General features: G+C 39.9%; 1 protein-coding gene across 4 annotated transcripts in view; it reads right to left on the bottom strand.

The window, feature by feature from the left end:
- HIVEP2 (HIVEP zinc finger 2) overlaps positions 1 to 21,779 on the bottom strand; it is a 225,863-nt gene that overhangs the window by 133,534 nt on the left and 70,550 nt on the right. The window lies entirely within an intron of this gene.

The raw sequence follows: 21,779 nt of genomic DNA, 5'->3' as shown, positions 1-21,779 counted from the left end.
TTCGACAGGGTCGGGTGGGGCTACCTCAGCGAACTTCTTATTGCTTTTGGGTTCACTGGCTGGATACATGACGCCATTATGGCCCTATATTCCTCCCCCACTGCTAGAACGGTGGGTCCAAACATTACAGCAGGGTGGTTTGCACTCAAAAATGGTACACGACAAGGTTGTCCTCTTTCCCCCCTGCTGTATATACTGTCTATAGAGCCTTTGGCAATTAATATTAGGAATAATCCCCTAATCCAAGGTGTCCAAACGAACATGATGGATATCAAGATATCACTATACGCGGATGATGCGTTACTCACTCTTACATCTCCAGAGTCCTCTTTAAAAGCGCTAATGATTGAAATTAAAAGGTACTCCAATATGTCGAACTTTAAATTAAATGTAACTAAAACCACAGTAATGTTTTTGAATTTGAACAAGGATCTGGTAAATACCTTAACCCACTCCTATAAATTTATATGGACAGATGCAGAATTAAACTATCTGGGACTATTTATAACTGCCAATGTGACAGACATAATGGAGAGGAATACAATGTTTTTCATGAGAAATATGAATCTCAAACTTAAAAGATGGAAAAATTTAGAAACCTCCTGGCAAGGTAAAATAAATATTATTAATTCATATATTTTGCCTAAATGGCTATATATGTTCTCTATGATGCCACTCAAAGTCCCGGGGTCTTGGTTGGCTATGATCCAATCCAGCTTCAACAATTTTATTTGGAATAATAAAAAACCCAGAATAGCTCAAAAGATCTTAACTAAAAAACTGTCCAATGGTGGATTAAATTACCCTAGTATTACCTACAGTTATTATGCAAATATTATTAGACATATCTATCTCCTTCAGGACCCAGTGCAGGTCCTTGAACCATGGTATATTTTAGAGTCTGAAATGGTGCAAACAGACACATTGCAATTTTCGATGTGGACAGTCACAAACAATTCTTTAACCAATACGTTTAAGAAATCCACGATATTATTTCAAGTTTTGGAAGAGTGGATAACAATTAAGAAAAAATTAGGCCTAATGAATAAGATACCCAAGACATGTACACTAGATATACTGCAAATCCTTATAAAAGATTTTTCTCTAAAGAACTGGGCTAATGCAGATAAAATTAAGTTATTACAAATTATGCAAGGCGATAATATTTTGTCATTTCAGACCTTAATTGATATTTTTCATATTCCATCTAGAGAAATTTTCACTTATTTGCGGATAAAAAATTTTATACACAAAAACGTGCTCAAATCGACTTCTATTTTTGCTAAAAATCTGGAAGTTATGTTTAAGTCTCAATCTATTAAAAAGAGCATGTCCGTTGCCTCATTAATGTTGGAATCCCTTAAGGAGTCGCCTTATAGAGTGATCAAGACGTGGGAACTAGACTTGAAATTGCAAATTTCGTTAGATGACTGGAACTCCTCTTTAACTCGGGTAAATAAACATATTCATTGTTTGAATCTGTCAGAATGCCACTTCAAAGTTCTCTACAGATGGTATTATACTCCTGTTAGATTAGCCAAAATGTATCACTCTGCCGAGCCAACCTGTTGGAGATGTGGCAGCCATTTAGGCACCTACATACATATTTGGTGGTCATGTCCAGTTGTTAAAGTTCTTTGGTCCTGGGCCTTCAATATTTTTGCATCTATGTCCGTAGATAGAATTCCGGAGAATGCCGCTTCGGCCCTTTTACATCTGAATTTGCCTTTTGATTCTCAAAAAGAGATCTGTTTTGCCATCCATTGTTTAGTCGCTGCTAAAATTATTATTGCGAGAAATTGGAAAATATCTAAGCCGTTTAATAAACGACTACTGATAGAACAAGTAAGGCACCAAATATCAATGGAATATGAGATGATCAAAAATGCGACTTTCACTTCTAGGAAAAACAATTGGTATTGTGAATGGTTAGATAAATACAGCTTACTATTTGGATAACTACTCCATAGATGGTTATCTCCCAATTTAAGTTATAAGAGACATATCGACATCGGTATAAATAGAGAAAGATCTCTTAAACTGAAAACAGAAGTCAATAACCCCAGTACAGGTGGAAGAGAACATATTTTGATTATGCGCTCTGAATCGGTGGATCTTTTTTTTTTTTTTTTTTTTTTTTTTGTGTCCTATTGTTGTTTTCCTATGTATGTTAGTATTGATATGCTGGATTATAAGTGAATACGTGACTACTATTTGTGAATACGTGTTACGCATGTTAAATATAAAAGATCTATGTATTTATTTGATAGATGTGCATTTATGCTGCTAAGTATTAATTCTTGCATATTTGTTGTATGTTAAAAAAATCAAAAAATGTTTTGTCTAATAAAGATTTATAAAAGTAAATTAGCCTTTCAAATGCATATCCCGAAGTGTCACTAAAATATAATTATCCAATAAAAAAAATATATATTTTTTAGAAGTCACCGGAAATAACCAACACATATATAAGTGTAATACCACATGAGGAGAGATGAGAACATTCACTGTCATACTGTGCATTCATCATGACCTCTGTGATAATGAATTATAGTATAATAATAAATTATAGCATAGTGTACAATCCAGCACAAGCTGATTAACACCTAGTAATCAGATTTATGTATAAAGGTTCCCTCCAGGCACTGGCAAAACTTTTATGCAATTCATAGCATTTTGCCTATATTATATGCTGAACATTTCACGCTTGATTTTGTATTTTTTGTAAAATGTTTTTGCAGCTTCTAGTTGTCCCCACCCCATTCTAAAATACCTATTTTGTGCAGGTTACTGTATTTTTGTACATGATATCAGAGCGTGGTCATATACCGCACTGATAGCAAACATTGTGGGACTACAAGAGGAACAAGTAGACAAACAGCTAGACAGATGGCGTGAAATGTCATATTGTACTCCTGATGACAACAACAAATGACAATCCTGGTACTAGGTGCAATGTTAAGTTCCAGTCGGTTATGCTTTGTGTTCCTTTTTAATATTTGCTAGGAATAAATAGTTTTGCTCCATCAGCCAGTCCTTATTGCAGTGTCTTCCAGTGACTCCATTAACACAATTGCACATATTACCATGAATTTAGGCAATGGTTGTGGGTAGCTGTAGTTCCAGCAGCTTTTATATGTTAAAGCGGCACTGTCATGCCGAACTTACCTTTCCTCAATCTCTTCCTCTTCTCACCCTCTCTCGGGATCTGTTATTCATTTCTTCCATTCTTCTTTAGTTTTCTTTAAAATCATAAGAAAAAGTAGGGACTCTGTCTTATGGAGGATTCCTCCGCTTGACCAGCTCTGACCAGCGGAGGAGCAAAGTGTGCTTCATTTCCGCTGGTCAGAGCAATTTTCCCATGATCCCTAGCTTTCCTCCCAGTTCCCACAATGCTTCCTGTCAGTATTGCCGAAAGTCCTGTCACTTAGACAGAACACCGGCAAAACTGCCGAATTGCATCCTAACAGAATGAGCACTGTTTCTCCATTGGTGTTAGGATGCAATTCGGTACTTTGTTCGGATCGGAATTTCATTCAAATGAATGAAACTCCGATCCTATTCATTGCTGTGGCTGCATCTTGCAGCCGCTTAGTAGATAACTCCCTAATTCCCACGGTATCAGGGAGCTATCTACTAAAAGGCTGAAAGACCTAAATTGGTCTTTCAGCCAAATTTACTAACACCAAGTAAAAATGACTTGGTATTAGTAAATAATATGCTCCTACTCGCTATACCGCGAGTAGGGGCATGTCTAGTAAGCAGTGAGCAGCCTGTGGCTGCTCACTGTAGAAAAAAAAAAAAAATATTGCCCCCCACCCCTAAATGACGTGTGGGGGCCGTTAAGTAAAATAAGGGAGGGAGACCTATTGTCCCCCCCCCCGGCCCCCACCCCTGAGCGGTGGGTGGGGGCCATAAAGATAATGAGGGGGGGGGGACCTACTGTCCTCCCCCCCGGCCCCCACCCCTGGGCGGCGGGTGGGGGCCATAATAGTCGTAGGGGGGGGGGGACCTACTGTCCTCCCCCCCGGCCCCCACCCCTGGCCGGCGGGTGGGGGCCATAATAGTAATAGGGGGGGGGACCTACTGTCCTCCCCCCCCCAGGCCCCCACCCCTGGGCGGCGGGTGGGGGCCATAATAGTAATAGGGGGGGGGGACCTACTGTCCTCCCCCCCCCGGCCCCTACCCCTGGGCGGCGGGTGGGGGCCATCATAGTAATAAGGGGGTGGGGACCTACTGCCCCCCCCCCCCCCGGCCCCCACCCCTGGGCGGCGGGTGGGGGCACTAAGTAAATCCCCCCCCCCCCCCCCATCAAGGTGACTAGGGGTGCCCAAGCCCCTAGTCACCCACCCCCCACCCAAATAAAAAATGCCCCTACCTACCCCCCTCACCCTAAAAAATAGTGAGGGGGGAATAAAATTGCTAACCTGTAAAGTAAAATTAAACTTACCATTCGACGTCTTCTTTTTTCTAAAATCTTCATTTTTCAGCCCCAAAAAAGGCCAAATAAAAAACCATCATAGCCGTCGAACTAAAAATAAAATAAAAAACCCGAGCGCAAAAAAAAAAAACCCGACGAAAAAGAAAAAACCCGAGCGCACAAAAAAATAATCCATCTTCACCCATGGAGGGCTCTGCGCAGACTGAGCTCCGCAGGGCGGGGCAAGGCTTATAAAGCCTTGCCCCGCCCTGCAATTAGCCTAAGAACACTCTGATTGGTGGGTTTAAGCCAATCAGAGTGCTCTTTGTCATTTTACAAGCGTGGGAAAGTTCTTTGGAATTTTCCCACGCTTGTAAAATGACACAGAGCACTGTGATTGGATGGCTTGAAATCCATCCAATCACAGTGCTCTGTGTCATTTTACAAGCGTGGGAAAATTCTTTGGAATTTTCCTAAGCTTGTAAAATGACACAGAGCACTGTGATTGGATGGCTTGAAATCCATCCAATCACAGTGCTCTGTGTCATTTTACAAGCGTGGGAAAATTCTTTGGAACTTTCCCACGCTTGTAAAATGACACAGAGCACTGTGATTGGATGGCTTGAAATCCATCCAATCACAGTGCTCTGTGTCATTTTACAAGGGTGGGAAAGTTCTTTGGAATTTTCCCACGCTTGTAAAATGACACAGAGCACTGTGATTGGATGGCTTGAAATCCATCCAATCACAGTGCTCTGTGTCATTTTACAAGCGTGGGAAAGTTCCAAATAACTTTCCCACGCTTGTAAAATGACAAAGAGCACTCTGATTGGCTTAAACCCACCAATCAGAGTGTTCTTAGGCTAATTGCAGGGCGGGGCAAGGCTTTATAAGCCTTGCCCCGCCCTGCGGAGCTCAGTCTGCGCGGAGCCCTCCATGGGTGAAGATGGATTATTTTTTTTGTGCGCTCGGGTTTTTTCTTTTTCGTCGGGTTTTTTTTTTGCGCTCGGGTTTTTTATTTTATTTTTAGTTCGACGGCTATGATGGTTTTTTATTTGGCCTTTTTTGGGGCTGAAAAATGAAGATTTTAGAAAAAAGAAGACGTCGAATGGTAAGTTTAATTTTACTTTACAGGTTAGCAATTTTATTCCCCCCTCACTATTTTTTAGGGTGAGGGGGGTAGGTAGGGGCATTTTTTATTTGGGTGGGGGGTGGGTGACTAGGGGCTTGGGCACCCCTAGTCACCTTGATGGGGGGGGGGGGGGAATTTACTTAGTGCCCCCACCCGCCGTCCAGGGGTGGGGGCGGGGGGAGGACAGTAGGTCCCCCCCCATTATCGTTATGGCCCCCACCCGCCGCCCAGGGGTGGGGGCCGGGGGGGGGGGGGAGGACAGTAGATCCCCCCCCTTATTACTATTATGGCCCCCACCCGCCGCCCAGGGGTGGGGGCCGGGGGGGAGGACAGTAGGTCCCCCCCCCCTTATTACTGTTATGGCCCCCACCCGCCGCCCAGGGGTGGGGGCCGGGGGGGGGACAGTAGGTCCCCCCCCCCTATTACTATTATGGCCCCACCCGCCGCCCAGGGGTGGGGGCCGGGGGGTGGAGGACAGTAGGTCCCCCCCCCCCTTATTACTATTATGGCCCCCACCCGCCGCCCAGGGGTGGGGGCCGGGGGGGGGGGCAGTAGGTCCCCCCCCCCCCTTTTACTATTATGGCCCCCACCCGCCGCCCAGGGGTGGGGGCCTGAGGGGAGGACAGTAGGTCCCCCCTCATTCCCATTATGGCCCCCACCCGCCGTCCAGGGGTGGGGGCCGGCGGGGGAGGACAGTAGGTCCCCCGTCCCCCCCTTATTACCCTTTTTTTTTTTTTTTTTTTTTTTACAGTGAGCAGCCACAGGCTGCTCACTGTTTAGTGGACATGCCCCTACTCGCGGTAAAGCGAGTAGGGGCATTGGGGAGATTTGAATCTCCCTTGTGCTATTATGGGGGTCATATTGACCCCCATAGAGTGAGGGGAGGACCTGGGAGGCTAATGAAGTGGTGGGGAGCACTGCTCCCTGCCGCTTCTGTCTTTACATATTGCAAGGAGGGCACGCCGGTAGCTCCCTCCTTGTAATAAACCGAACAAACAAACGAACACTGATACACAGTGTTAGTTTGTTCGTCTGATTTTTTTCTATTCATTCATTCGTCTGTCTGATGAATGAATGAATAGGTGAAATTCCCGTTCGCATGTCCAGGTGTTTCACTGGGCATGTGCGGGAATCTCACAGTCTGTGTAGTGTGGGTAGATGACGTGTCCCACAGGGACTTCACCTACCCACACAAAGATGGCGGCGCCCTGAATATAGATCGGGGCAGAAAATAAAGAATAAAAAATAGGTAATGTGGGGGGCATAGGGGCATTTGGGGGTGACTAGGGGGTCGATTGGATGTAGTTGAGGCGGGAGGGGGGTTAAAAAAAAAAACGGAATTCGGCATGACAGTGCCGCTTTAATTAAATTCAATTATATTATTACTACCAGAAATGTCTGATCTCCCTATAAAGCCCTGATGTGTAAAGATTCCTGAGATAATGTCAGCACTTGCAATAGAAAGTCATTAGAGCATCCTGAATTGCTGATCACTTTTTTTTTGTGTAAAGCCTGGGGATTTAACGCAAGTGCATCAACTTCAAATATGTGTATCTTTTTTATATATATTTGAATTTCAGTTAGCTACTGGTTTTGTGTGGGAACAAAATAACTGCAATAATTTATATACAAACAAACGACAAAGGACATACTTACATAACCTGGGAAGTTGAAACATCACAAAATATACTATCCTTGAAAAAGATCTCAGTGAGATCGAAACGTTGTGTGTTTTTCCTGATTTGCCAATTAACTGCCGCATAAGTGATCCTAAGTGCCTGGACTACATTTATTGTTTTCCCATTGGAGTGGGGTTAGCCAGACAAAGGTCTAGATGCACCAGAACCTGATAAGTGCCGATTCCTCCTTTTGTTTGTTCAAAATATACTATAATATCGGGGTATCCAATTGGAATGGGAGGAGGGGAAGGTGGCCAGGTTGGAGGACTCCTGCAATGTAATCAATGCCAGAAAGGAGCTCTAACATTTTTGCACGTATGAGCTTTGAATTTGACACATCCCTACAAAGCTTTCTTATGTAGATAGAAATACTTGCGCAGTCACAATGCGGTTTAATGATACACTAACTAGTGTTGCACATTGAAGAGTGATGTTGGAGAAGAAAAACAGAATAATGGCACAGGGGGTCCAAATTTGGGGCTGCGCTGCCAGATTCAAGATCCAATAAAGTATGAAAAAGTATGCTGTAGTCTGTTTAATATTTTAAGCATTGTGAAATAACATGTACATTTAAAATGTTACATAACTACACTGTGTGGATAGTTGTAGTGGATCTATATCTACCTAATAAATACTATAATATATTAGCCATAAGTGTGACAGAATCCTAAATAAAAGTACAACGATTAAAGGGACACTATAGTCACCTGAACAACTTTAGCTTAATGAAGTAGTTTTGGTGTATACAACATGCCCCTGCAGCCTCACTGCTAAATCCATTTGTTTATAAACGCTAGTCACACCTCCCTGCATGTGACTTGCACAGCCTTCCATAAACACTTCCTGTAAAGAGAGCCCTATTTAGGCTTTCTTTATTGCAAGTTCTGTTTAATTAAGATTTTCTTATCCCCTGCTATGTTAATAGCTTGCTAGACCCTGTATGTGATTAAAGTTCAATTTAGAGATTGAGATACAATTATTTAAGGTAAATTACATCTGTTTGAAAGTGAAACCAGTTTTTTTTTCTTGCAGGCTCTGTCAGTCATAGCCAGGGGAGGTGTGGCTAGGGCTGCATAAACAGAAACAAAGTGATTTAACTCCTAAATGACAGTGAATTGAGCAGTGAAATTGCAGGGAAATGATCTATACACTAAAACTGCTTTATATAGCTAAAGTAATTTAGGTGACTATAGTGTTCCTTTAAGTTATTTCCAGGTGGAATGTTTAGCATCATAGAAATCTACACAGGAACCAATATTTCTCATACTGCCAGAAAAATGTTATGTGTTCAACACTTAAACATTAGCAAAACATTCCTTTCCTAAAGCACAGGTACTGATCACAGGCATACTTCTCTTACCAGAAAGATACTCCCTCTCTACCCTTACGATACCATTAAAAATTTTAATAAACAAGTATCGGATCCAGCAGAAGCTACTGTACCCTCCCATTAGTTGTCTTAATCCAACTGTCTGCATTCCAACCTGCTGTGGCTATAATCATCTATATCTCTAAATGCAATTTTATCAGAGAACTCAAATATATATTCACATAGTCTAAAACCATCTAAGCATTCCAGCCTGCTTACATATGAAGAGCAGGCTGTCTTAAAGGGACACTATAGGCTCCCAGATCATGTCAGCTCATTGAAGTGATCTGGGTGCACTGTCCCTGTTCCTCTTAGTCCTGCAATGTAAAACACAATACATTCAGGGCGGGTGCAAGGATTTTTGCCGCCCTAGGCAAAATAAAAATGTGATGCCTACCCCCCCATGTGACATTACAATGCCCCACCCATATGATCTGCCATATGAACTAACGCCAGTGCTGCACAAAGTGTGTGTTTACATTAAAAAGCCTGCATAGACAGGCTATAGACACCAGAATGACTACATTAAGCTGCAGTGGTTCTGGGGACTATAGTGTCCCTTTAATGTGAGGTAAATTAGAGATTAGCGCTACAAACAATGCGGCACATATTGCAAGCCGCTGGGCCCCCTCTGGGTGTCGGGCCTGACTGTCTCCCGAGTCCCCGGCGTGGGTCAGTACAACCTACCAAAAATCAGGTAGCGATCCACCTGTGGGTCGCAACCCACAGTTTGGGAAACCGTGTTATAAATAATAATAATAATAGAAAAAAACACATGTGTAAAAGAAAGTGCCAGTGTGGTTTTCAGTAATCCAAGAAACAAATAATAATTGTGTGAAAAGGGCACTATTCAGTTATAACAGCTGTAACTGTGTCCACACCTTCAGCAAACAAATACACCCTTAATCTTCGTAATCATCAGTAGTTCTAACACATAAAAAGCATACATGAATCAAAACAATACAATAACATCTTCAGCTGTATATAACGGGTAACACAATGCCAAATACCACTGCCAATGCTTAAAGCCACTGTATTGTCTCTTCAATACACACCAAAAGAAGAGACGGTTCACCTCATTATAAACACAGCAACGCCTCTTGGGAGTGGTGTACCACCACATACGATTGGTCAATATAGCATATATAAAAAGAGGAAAGGCAAAAAACATTGAGCCATACCATAGCTTAAAAAATGCTGCATTCACCAATGAAGTGCGTTGCAGTCATGTATAATACACACCATAAGACGGTCGGGCATTTGTTCACATACGGTAGCTTTCACTTGATTTCACATTTATAAACATGGTAGCCTTTAGATCTTCTGCTCTCGATTACACATTTCACTTGTTCAGTTAGGCTAGTTCTGACAACCTTCCTCCTTCAGATAATTAAAATTGCTACCCTGACATTAATCATCAATCAAAAAGTATAGTACTTATTAAAGGAACACTCTAAACCCATTAATCACATTCCTTTGGTTGTCAACCAGGCCATCAAGATGGTTCCCTTCCTTATGCTCAAAGTAGTGGAAGTGATAGCTTCCCACAGAAGAACATTGTTTCAATGAGAAGCATTGACAGTGGATTACTGTACCTCCAAATTATTCTCTATCTATCAAAAAAGGCACAAAAACATTGTGCGAAAAAAAGATTTTAACAGAATTTTCCACGTGGGTATGATCTGCTTTCCTTTTTTATCAATCACCATCCTGGGATATGCCTTAGAATCAGCAAACTCCTATGGAAATCTTAAGATTTTTTAATTTATTGATCCCGTCCTTACAGTTATTTTATCTACGTTTGCTCCCTCCAATCATGGTTCTATTACTCTAAAACGTATCATAATGATCCATTGCTGGCCTCAATGGTAGACTTCAGCTGTTGCAGAAGTAGAACTCAATGTTTTGCCAGGTGTATACCTTTTGGCCACTGCTACAATATTGTCACTCAGAGTGCTAATCAAACCACACGTTGTGAAAATTAGCTAATGAATCAAAAGTGTAAGCCTGACTCATACTGTCACTAAACACCTCTCCAGTACACTGGGTTACAATGCTTGGAGCATTATGTATCCAAGTTTCTGAGCAAACCAGTTTCCATTTGTCTACCAAACAGACCCTTTTGTGGACAAAAATTTGATAAATAAGAGCAGAAAAACTCAAACGCTTGAAGCTAAGCACAAAAAAATTCCATTTGTAAATGGGACTTTTACATTTAAAAAAAAGATTTGTGTGCATTTCTGCAAAATCTGATCTGTTTTCACATTTCACTCTGCATTTCGTAGCAAGTCCAAGCACAACATAGCAGGACAGCAGATATTCTCTATCTCAGTGTACATAGGGTAGTTTTAGAAAAAATGCTTAAACTCTCTGACTGTCCCAGCTATGTTGCACCTTTGCAAGAATAATGAACCATGTATGCTAATACACCATGCATTAATATGATCTGATGCAGAAATCTGAATCACTGCCATTACCTGAGAAAACCCCAGGAAGTGGTTTAACATAAGATGCTAGAACAGACTTGCAAAAGAATGAGATCATGTCGCAAGCATACACAACCTGTGCTATTACTCACATATGCTGCACACAAACAGCGTCGTACACAATGCCAGTAACAATGCAGACTTTGTAAAGGCCGGCAGACTATTCTCTTATCTCGCACATATCACCGGAATCATTTGCAGCCTATTGAGTGAATAACTTGGGAACCAGTCCAAGGGTTTAATTGTTTGCCTTACTTTCATGGTCTACCAAGTAAACAGACCAGTGCATTGTACGAGTGGTGGAGTAGGAAGTATGTATCACATTTTCACAAGGGTTTTACACTTTAGAAGGCCGTGCATCATACACCTCAGTATATAACCTCCAAAAAAAAAAAGTTGTATTATTGGTAGGAATGACACCCCTTCTAAAGCATTAGGCTGAAAGTAGCATCCCTGACTCTTGGTCAAAATATTTTTGGAGTGGTCTGACCAAAACATTTTTTGGAGTGGTCTGACCAAAACCATACCTTGTTGCCTATTACTAATGGGTTTCATTTTTTAAAATTTGAATATTTTGTCTGTGTCCTAAATAATTTATAGACATTTTCATATGTGGACTTTTTTTTTTAAATAGTAGCATATAACTTTATAATAATTTATGATAGTTTGTGTATGTTAAACATACACCAACTTTTTTTATTTTTTTTTATTAACTGCAGATAAATTGTCTCAAATATCACAACTCTAAGTAAATTCTTTCAGCACATAGTGTCTAGATAGAAGAGCTGTAAAGAGCTTACACTCAGAGTACTGTGAAAGCCCTTGCTATCAGCTGTGTATACATCTGATAAAATAGTCTAGCAGTAAGCTATTTATCAATACATCTCACACAACATCAATAATTTAACTAATAGTCTTTCTTAAAATAGACACCACCATGTATAGTTTATACAATTAGAAAAGTAGAAATTACTTCACTGTAAATACAATGGACACATAAAATAACTGCCCAGCAGGAACAATATTGGTTGTAAAGAAATACATGCGTGTGATGTAGGCATATGTTGTCCATCTTTCACATAAAAGAAGCTTGGGTCCAAACTGTGTTTGAAAGAGGTATGAAATGGGCTGAGTAAACACACAACGCATTTCGTATGTGCCATCATATTCGGTGTTACTAAATATTTAGGATTGGACTAAGCTTCTTCCAGAGTTCATACAGTAGATCACCTTCAGTAGATCACCAGTGAGCAATGCAAGTACAAAATTAATGCAAAAATACATGCCATTTCTGAATGATTTTGAAAGACAAATGTTTTACTTCTGTAAAAGAATTAAAATTGAAGATCACTCGCTATAAGCAAAATGCCAGTGTCATAAAATTTCACTTCTACATTGTGCAAGCCAAATCGATGGTAATTACATAGATGGATAGTTCGTTCATCCTCTTGTGCTTAACTGCGGTCAGTGAACTAGTAAAGACTATCTAGAATGGCACAGTTGTGTGAGCAGCCACTTTGCCTCCAAGTGACACTACAGCATCTCAAAAGTTCTAATTTGACCCCACATGCCAGAATTGTGGGAAGCCAATTATTTCACACAGCTGCTTTATGAGTCCCTGTTGGCTTAAGAAGAAAAAGACAGTCTTCGAGTAAGTATATCATTCAATGAGCTTAGGAGGAAAACTGGTACGTTTATATTTCACTCTATACATTTTGCTAGTGATTTTGCCACCACAGTATATAGATTAATTCATACTAAACTGTGGATGTCAGGTTTATTTTACACTACTATAAGAACAAATAAACATCAATACCCATATCTATGGTTCCTTCTGGTTATGGTGGTTTGCGACAGATGTTGGAGATCTGTGGCATGGGTCAAAGACTGTTCGGAAGGAATGCTCGGTAATACACTTCAGATTTTCCACTCATGCTGTGTCTACATCCTTTTATTAGTTTTATACTATAGAAGGAAATTCCTAAAAAACATTTAACATAGTCAGAAAGACTTGGTGTCATTTAAACAGCTGATGCATTAAGTCCTTGGAAAAAATGTTGACGACCCCTGGGATTCCTGTCTGCGGCAGAGCTAGCTGTACTACTAACTCTAAAAACAAACAGTGCTTAAAACAAATAAATATTTAAAAAAATAGATTCACATCAGAAGAGAGCAATTAATCATACATTTCCCATTCCTTTTTTTTCATTTATTTTTTTTTGCTTACAAGTGTTTTTGATTTAGGCATGCCTTTCCAATCATATGTACGAAGTCCATTTTTACTGGAACACAATGGTTAACAACTAGGAAGAATCAGTAAAATCTTGACACAAGCTGTTGCCAGGTCTACATGAGGCAGGGGATCAATGCACAAACAGATGTCATCTGCTGGCCTTGCTTTTCCTGATACCAACATATAAATTAATAAAGTCATTTGGGATAAATATCTATACATGTCCTTACGTAAGCAGTTCAGTTTCCGCAAGACCTAATCAGTTAAATTTTAATAAGTAATTGCTTATTATTGCAAGCCCCCCAAGATTCTCATTTTTGTGAGAACAGTGTTAATTTTAGGGTTCTGTCCAGCCATCCTGTCTATGTTCCCTGGTGTCACGCTTTTGGGGACACCAGGGAACTGTCCCCAAACAGTACAGGGTGAATGCATCATTAAATGAGCTTGTGCTAAGTTCAAGGCACTTTACCTTCTTATAACTATACACTCTATACTTTATTTATCTGTCTATAGATGTATCATTGAGCATTATAAGCATCATGCCATCTATATCTAACACTCCATAATTTACTTCCATTAGACATTTATAGAGAGACAAGACTCTTATTTCTTGAAGTCTTGTATATAATTTATTTCCTTTTATTCTCTGATATGTGTATTTTTGGATTATAATATTACCAGCATTACCAATCCAGCACTAATTGATAATTAAATCTTTGGACCTCACTATAGAGGATCTTTTTTGGCAACATATATAGATAGATATATAGATAGATATAAATGCTAATATGGAGTGTTTCTTGTGCTAATTAGAGGTAGCACTTTAGAGTATTTTGTTTCTATTTGTTTTTTGGTTAATATATTAGATTTTATATAGATAGCATTGCGGTTACCCACTGAGACAGATATAATAAAGCTCATAGTGGATACCTGATATAATCCTAATATCTATATTTTCCATATATTGTGGAGCATTTAGGCACTTTATTTTTATTTTATAACCCTCACCTTTTAGGGATATCCTAATATTATTTAAGTATTTCCGTTTAAACTACTGTACATCTCCAGGATACACAAGCGAGTCACAATTTTCTTTGAGATTGTGATAAGCATTGTGTTTTTCGTTATATATTTTTCTCTATTCCCGGGGTTAAGCCCCTTGAGACCCCTGGAGTCTCTTTTTTGATACTTTAGCTGTTTTTTCGCAATTAGAGCACCGACACAAGTAGCTGGTGTTCAGTTGCGAATTATCAGTATATATAAGTTCAAGGCACGGATACAATGCACCCTGCATGGTTTACCATTGGTGGTTGACAGGCAGCCAGGAGTATTTATTTACCAGTAACCAGCAGCAATTCAGTAAAAAAAAAAAGTTGCATATAGAGAGTTAAAGAAACACTATAGTCATTAGACTACATAGACTACAGCTTATTGTATTTGTTCTGGTGAGAAGAATAATTCCCTTGTTGCAATAAACACTGTCTTTTCAGAGAAAATACAGTGTTCACATTACAGCCTGGCCACTGGCCACTCCTCAGATGGCTGCTAAAATGTGGCGCTGCACACCCTCCGCGTCACCCAAGTTCTCCTCTCAGCACAATCAGTGAGTGGGGACAACAACATTGGAGAAAATTGTGTTGCAGTGGAGAGTCCATGCTAGCAAGGAACTGCAACTAAAAAACAGGTTTTTTTTTAATGTCCTTACATTAGGGATCTTTACAGTGACCTGAAAAAAACTGTAACTCATTATTTATGAAATTATATTGTATATTCATTAAATATTTCACATCATATACCATATTCAAGGCTGACCGGCAAGGCCAAGTGCTGATTATTTCTTTTCAAGATTGCAGAACCTACAATGACTAGCACACAGAAGAGGTTGGAATACCTGGCTCCTCAAATCAACGCAAAGACCGAATCCAAAATCATTTAGCATCTGTTTTCATTAGAAACAATGGCAGATACAAATGTAAATGATTATTAGATTATTAGGTTCCAACTCAAAAACATAGCCCGCATCCGCCCCTTTCTTACGCAAGATGCTACCAAGGAGCTTGTCCATGCTCTAGTAATTTCCCGCATGGATTACTGTAACCCTCTCCTGATTGGTCTCCCCAAAAGCCGTACTGCCCCGCTACAGTCTGTAATGAATGCTGCAGCTAGACTGATTTTCCTATCCAGTCGGTCCTCTCACACCTCGCCCCTCTGCCAGTCCTTACATTGGCTCCCTGTATCCTATAGGAGTCAATTCAAAGTGCTAACCCATACATTTAAAGCACTGAACAATTCCAGCCCCTCTTATATCTCTTCACTGATCCAGAGGTATGCCCCTCCTCGTACCCTCCGCTCTGCCCGCGACCACCTCCTGACCGCTGCTCGCACCCGTACGGCCAACTCACGCTTGCAGGACCTCTCACGGGCGGCTCCTCTCCTATGGAATAACTTGCCTACTGCCATCAGACTCTCCCCTAGTCTTCAATCATTTAAGAAGGGCCTTAAATCCCATCTCTTCAGGAAAGCGTATGGCCTCCCAGAGTAATCTCTCCCTTACATACCTGTCTCTTGCTCTCCTATGGGATAGTGCTTTGCTCTCTCCTCCAGCTCTGCTTCACTCCTACTTGATATTTCCTATCCTAATGTTTCTAATACCCCACCTCCTATAGACTGTAAGCTCATTTGAGCAGGGTCCTCTTCAACCTATTATTCCTGTAAGTTTTCTTGTAATTGTCTTATTTATTGTTACATCCCCCCTCTCAAAATATTGTAAAGCGCTACGGAATCTGTTGGCGCTATATAAATGGCAATAATAATAATAATAATAATTATTCAGAGTGATAACATTATTTTAAAGTGAAGTGCCTTATAAATTAATAAGAATTGTTGGTGACACTTTATATTGTTGATATTGTTGGTGATACCTACATTGTTCTGTGGGGCCATGTTTGTAGCTGTAGCTTCTGTGGTCATTGATGCTCAGGCTGCCAGTGGCTGTCCACAATGGAAGACCTTGTCTACCGCAGTAGGAGTGTTAATGGTTTCCCTATATATGTTAAATTGTGTAAAGGTTCTCCAAAAGGTGCGTATAATTCTTAGATGTACGCACTGATTTCAGCAAGAGAAACCTCTTTAATTGTCAGTTTGCTTTAATAAGACAGGTTTCTCTTCATTCCAATGTAACTAGTAAACGGCAACTTTTACAAATTTCCCTCACTGGACAGACTGTTCTCAATATATTCATTGCTCAATATCTGTGGCTTACACGGTTATTATTATATTACTAGAACAATTTGTTTTTGTTGCCTTATTATTTTGGTACTTATTGTAAGTAAAGTGAAATCTAGTACATATTTTACTGTTTGGGACCTGTCCCGGTGTAGGAACCATATTGACCAACTAGGATCTGTCACATGGTAATCCCAGGCTTCTCTTAGGATTGAACATCGAGCATTTTATAAACTCAACCATGCTGCCTCTGGAATTGTGGCTAGGATCAAGGCTGGAATCAGCAAAACATTAGTCTAAGTGCACAGACAAGAAACACTGGTACAGAACACAGTAGAAAACACCAGAATTGGAATAGTTCCAACAAGGCACAGGAAGACAAGACACAGGACACAGGGAGCAGTAAAAACAGGGCTCTGCAGACCAATCACACTAGATCTATAGGATACCAGGTTATTGCATATCAAAATACCTGGCTGTTATGTATAAAAAAGCGTCTGTCTTGAAAGGTGTAAAGTAAAAAGTGAGCAAACATGGGAAAGGGGCATTGTTACCAATGCAAAGTGTCTGCTGGTTCTCCGGTTTCCATGGTGAGTGCACCACTTTTAGCACCTGAGACCACTTTTTCAGAACACAATACTTTTTATTAATGCATACCATTGCCTTTAGATATGCAGTTCAGCCATCAGAGCATGACATCTGTGACAGTTGTCACGGGCCAGGCGGCACTGAGGGGCCTGGACCAGAGCTTCTGTCAGGGGGAGGGGGGGGTACAACCATTTCACCTGACATGCACACAGACCCGGTCAGGGAGATCATTAGATGCATCCTTACACACACAATACATCCCTACACACATACACACTGCATGTCTACATACACACACACTCACACAATGCACACCTACACACACATGCACACAACGCATCCCTACATACACACACACACACACACAATGCATATCTGGCACACACACAGAAACACCACTTCCCTTACACACACACACACAGAAACACACAATGCATCTCTGGCAGACACACAAAGATACGCCCCTTCAATCACACACATACACACACACAAAAACGCAATGCATCTCTTACACACACACAGAAACATAATGCATCTCTTACACACACACAATGCAGCACACATACACATAGACACACCCCTTTTATCACAGACACACAGAAACACAATGCATCCATTACACACAATGCATCACTTACACATAAACACACACTGCTTTGTATCCCTTACACAAACACATTACATCGACTATACACATGCACTGCATCCACTATATGCACACACTTACTCCCTTACACAGACACACACTGTAATCCCCTATACACACATTACATCCCATATACAAACTGGAATCGCTATGCACTACATTTCATAAGCACTCACACATTACATCCTCTACAATAACACACAACACAACTCTACACAAATACACTCCACTCGGAGTGAGCAAACTCATGGGTGGGTCCTGTAGGTGCAGACTCTGAGGCGGGCCCAAGCCTTAAGCTGTGTGAGGGGCCCTGTAGATATGTATGTGGTCTCATATTACTCATATTACTGCTGATCAAGATACACTGCAAGTCTAGAGAGTAAAACGCATATTCTTCAGAGGTGAATTTTTACACACCAAGGCTAAATTTTGATTTGTAAATGGCTATAATATAATCAATGAGTGTTCAGAGTAAATCACAAACATACATAACCAGCATACAAACAATGTCACATCACTTCTTCATCAGGCTAGGAGGTTAGGCAAAGGATGAGCGGTAGTTGAGAAGATTAGAAATAATACTTCTTAGGTGCTTTAATGGAGACAAACGTTGCGGTGTTCATAATTTTGAAATAGCCAGTAAGCACATTTATTCATTTTCCTGGTTTTCTGTTACTGCTCCGGCTTGTCTTGATTCTGATCTTTTTACCTCCTGTGTACCAGATACAGCTATGTTCCTGACCTCGAGTTATGCTAGTCCTCATTTCCTATATAACAGACATGGCTTGTTCCTAACTTTGAGTTATGCTAGTCCTCATTGTTCCTAACTTTGAGTTATTATAGCCCTCATTTCCCATATAACAGACATGGCTTGTTCTTAACTTTGAGTGATTTTAGTCCTCATTTCCCATGTTCTAGACATGACTTGTTGTCCTTATTTCTCATGTACCAGACATGGCTTGTTCAGGACTTTGAGTCTGCAGTTGTGCTAGTTATACAGCACTTTCATGTATGGCTTTGTTTCTCTGGCCTGTAGTTTAGGTTAGTTCTGATACTTCCTAAGTGTTAAGCCATGCTATTCTAAGGCCTGGTAATATGCCTTATCTATCAGGCCTATTGTGACTTTTGTTAGGGGTTGACCTATATTATGCAGAGGATCTACTCAGATCAGAAGCCCATCATATTACCCATGGGACAGGTATAACTAAAGGTAGCCGCCAGTATCCCAGTGACAGCTTCAACATCAGGGGAGTTGCTTGAAGAAGAAGCACTTACTGACCCCTCCTATAATGCTCCCAATAGGAGCCATATGCCCATATCTACACCTAACCTTGATAAACATTTCAGCTGCAATGTCAATAAAAAAATAGTCAGAAACAAGAACATGCATTTCCAGGTATTCAATGACCACACTAACTAAGCCTTGGAAAACGGATGCAGAACAGTCCCAGCACTCCCCCTGACTGTCACATTGAGGATTTTTCCCCATCCCCTAGGTAGCATTAAAGAGTGGTGACCTTTGTTTATATTAAGTGGATGCCTTAAGAATCAGCTGCCTGATTTCAAAAGAAAAGAAAACCAAAAGCAAACACTAGCATCCTGATGTCCTTCCACCACCAGTAGAGATCTACTGCTAAAGAACCACACATCTGGAACTTCCGTCACTAAAACCCTCCCAAGAACAATTACATTTCGGACAGCCAGGGACATGTGCTATATAGCTCCGTGCTGCACCGAGAATCAGGGAATCCACAATTCAAATTGATTTTTAATAATTTAAAAATAATTTAAAAAAATAAATAAAGTATATATACACATTGATACATACATACATTCCATAGTGCTAATAGTTTTCATTTTAAAACTTCATTCTAAGAGAGGTTATTCTCTTATTTATGCTCAGACAGCTGGTGAAACAGGTGGATGTATAGTATTGTCACATTGCCACAACAAATACTAAGGAAACGGCACTATTGATCGGAGGTGCAAAAGTGAAAAAACCTCATAGCTATTAAGTCATGATATCTATAAAATTAAACTACTTTGAGAAAACGATGTCTTTCTGTTGACAAAATGTAAGAATATGTTACAGTAAACAAATGATACTTAATAATAATGAATGAAACAAAGGCATGAAATTAACAACTAGATTATTATATAGATTATAAATAATCATTTTACTGGATATATCAGGTCCAACTTGAAAGTTATTTTCGCCTTTCTCCAGCTTCAACGCTGGATTAAAGTGGACATTCCATCATTCAAAGGACAATAGCAAGAGCACAGGTATGGGCAGTAGCTAAAAGCTTTATTAGCAAAATAGCTATTTGCATCCCCCCCAAAAAAGAGTTACCTCTACCCTAGTCTGTGGAAGTATGACATCAACTACAGCACTCTTTATAATTACAAGTCTCTCCCTCCGGCTAAAGCAGAGATTTTCAGACACTGGAGATCTTAATTCATGCCTTCAAGTACTCTAATTCCGATTTGTCTCAAGCATTAAGTATTATCCGGTTAATCATGGTGACAGTACAACTGACCTACTACCTATTTATTTATAAACTCATGTGTCACATGATCTACCTTCAGCAAATGCAAAACCAGCTGTCTAGTGTGTAGCACAGGCATTTGCATAAAACTATTTTTTTTGCTCTTTAACCCCTTAAGGACACATGACATATGTGACATGTCATGATTCCCTTTTATTCCAGAAGTTTGGTCCTTAAGGGGTTAATAAGTAGCTTTGCTATATTTTATTGTAAGGGCAATGGAGGAGATTTGTCAAAGTGTCTTGATCTTTAAAGACAGAAAACAATAGGAGTCACTAATGTAATATACCTGCTAGTTGCACTATATGCCATGGTGATAGTCCCACTTTTAGCTGTAGCAATATTATTCGGAAAACAACACTCTTATACAGATCCCCCAAGGTGTTCTGCATTGTCAAAGATGTTGCATTTCACTTTATTCATCTCATTTCTGTATAAAAAATAATTTTGTCTATATAACATTACTGCTTTTAAATACAACAAATTGTAAGCAGCTCCCTTGTATATAGCATTCTAAAAAGGAAAGTGTGACTTGCAAGGAGTTAAATCTGAATTCAAAGTAAATTTCAAATTTTAGCTCAAAATAGCGGAACTAGAAAAATTCTCCAAGTCAGTTTTCTGTTCGACTTTTTCAACCTCACCTTTGCAAATCAAGTGTCCACTTATTACAACTTACTGTTTAATGACTAAATTCCCCCCATAGTAATACACTATTTATTATAGTAGCATAGTGTGTATGTTGATGCAACAATTATAGTATAATTTAAAGATGTGTAAAATTAGACCTAAATTAAAGTTTATGTTTTCCCACAAAACATTTTTTTGAAGGTGAATGTGTTCTATTTAACCAGGAAGGTCACGTTTGCCAAAGTCTGAAGTATGTCCTGTGATACAATTATTAATATTTCCCTTTTTTATTTTTTATTTTATTGAGTTGACCCTGCCAGGAACTGAACCTTCAACCCAGATGTTGCAAATGCTGACGAGTTCACCAATTATAAAAGGTGGAAGAGTTGGTGGAAGTCCTTCCATAAGTTGTATTCAATTCACAATGCCCCCCCCCGGATTACCATACAGAGCCTGATATCTGACATTTCACTAGCACTTTCAACAATATTGCTTTGTATAAAGTTGGTGGTTTCTTTTCCATCCCATTATAGATACTTTTGTACCTCAATGTTTACAATGTGAAAAGGGTACTATAAAAACAAGATAATAAATCAGTTATAATATATATGTCAGAAAATTATTGTTATATTCTAATTATAATAACAATTTGATCATACTACTATAATCACAAATGCGTAATAACTAAATGGGAATCTTGAATTTCACTGTACAGCTCTACGTGAAGCCACACTTCCTGTAGAATATAGCTACATTCTAACTTTATTCCTCGTAAACTGAAAAATGACTGCATGAGTCAAACAAAATCAACTGAAAAGCCTTACA

Source organism: Pelobates fuscus, chromosome 2 (genome assembly GCF_036172605.1).
Source record: "Pelobates fuscus isolate aPelFus1 chromosome 2, aPelFus1.pri, whole genome shotgun sequence".
Lineage (NCBI taxonomy): Eukaryota > Metazoa > Chordata > Amphibia > Anura > Pelobatidae > Pelobates > Pelobates fuscus.
Note: the sequence above shows the minus strand (reverse complement) of the source record. Positions and strands in the feature narration are given on the sequence as shown.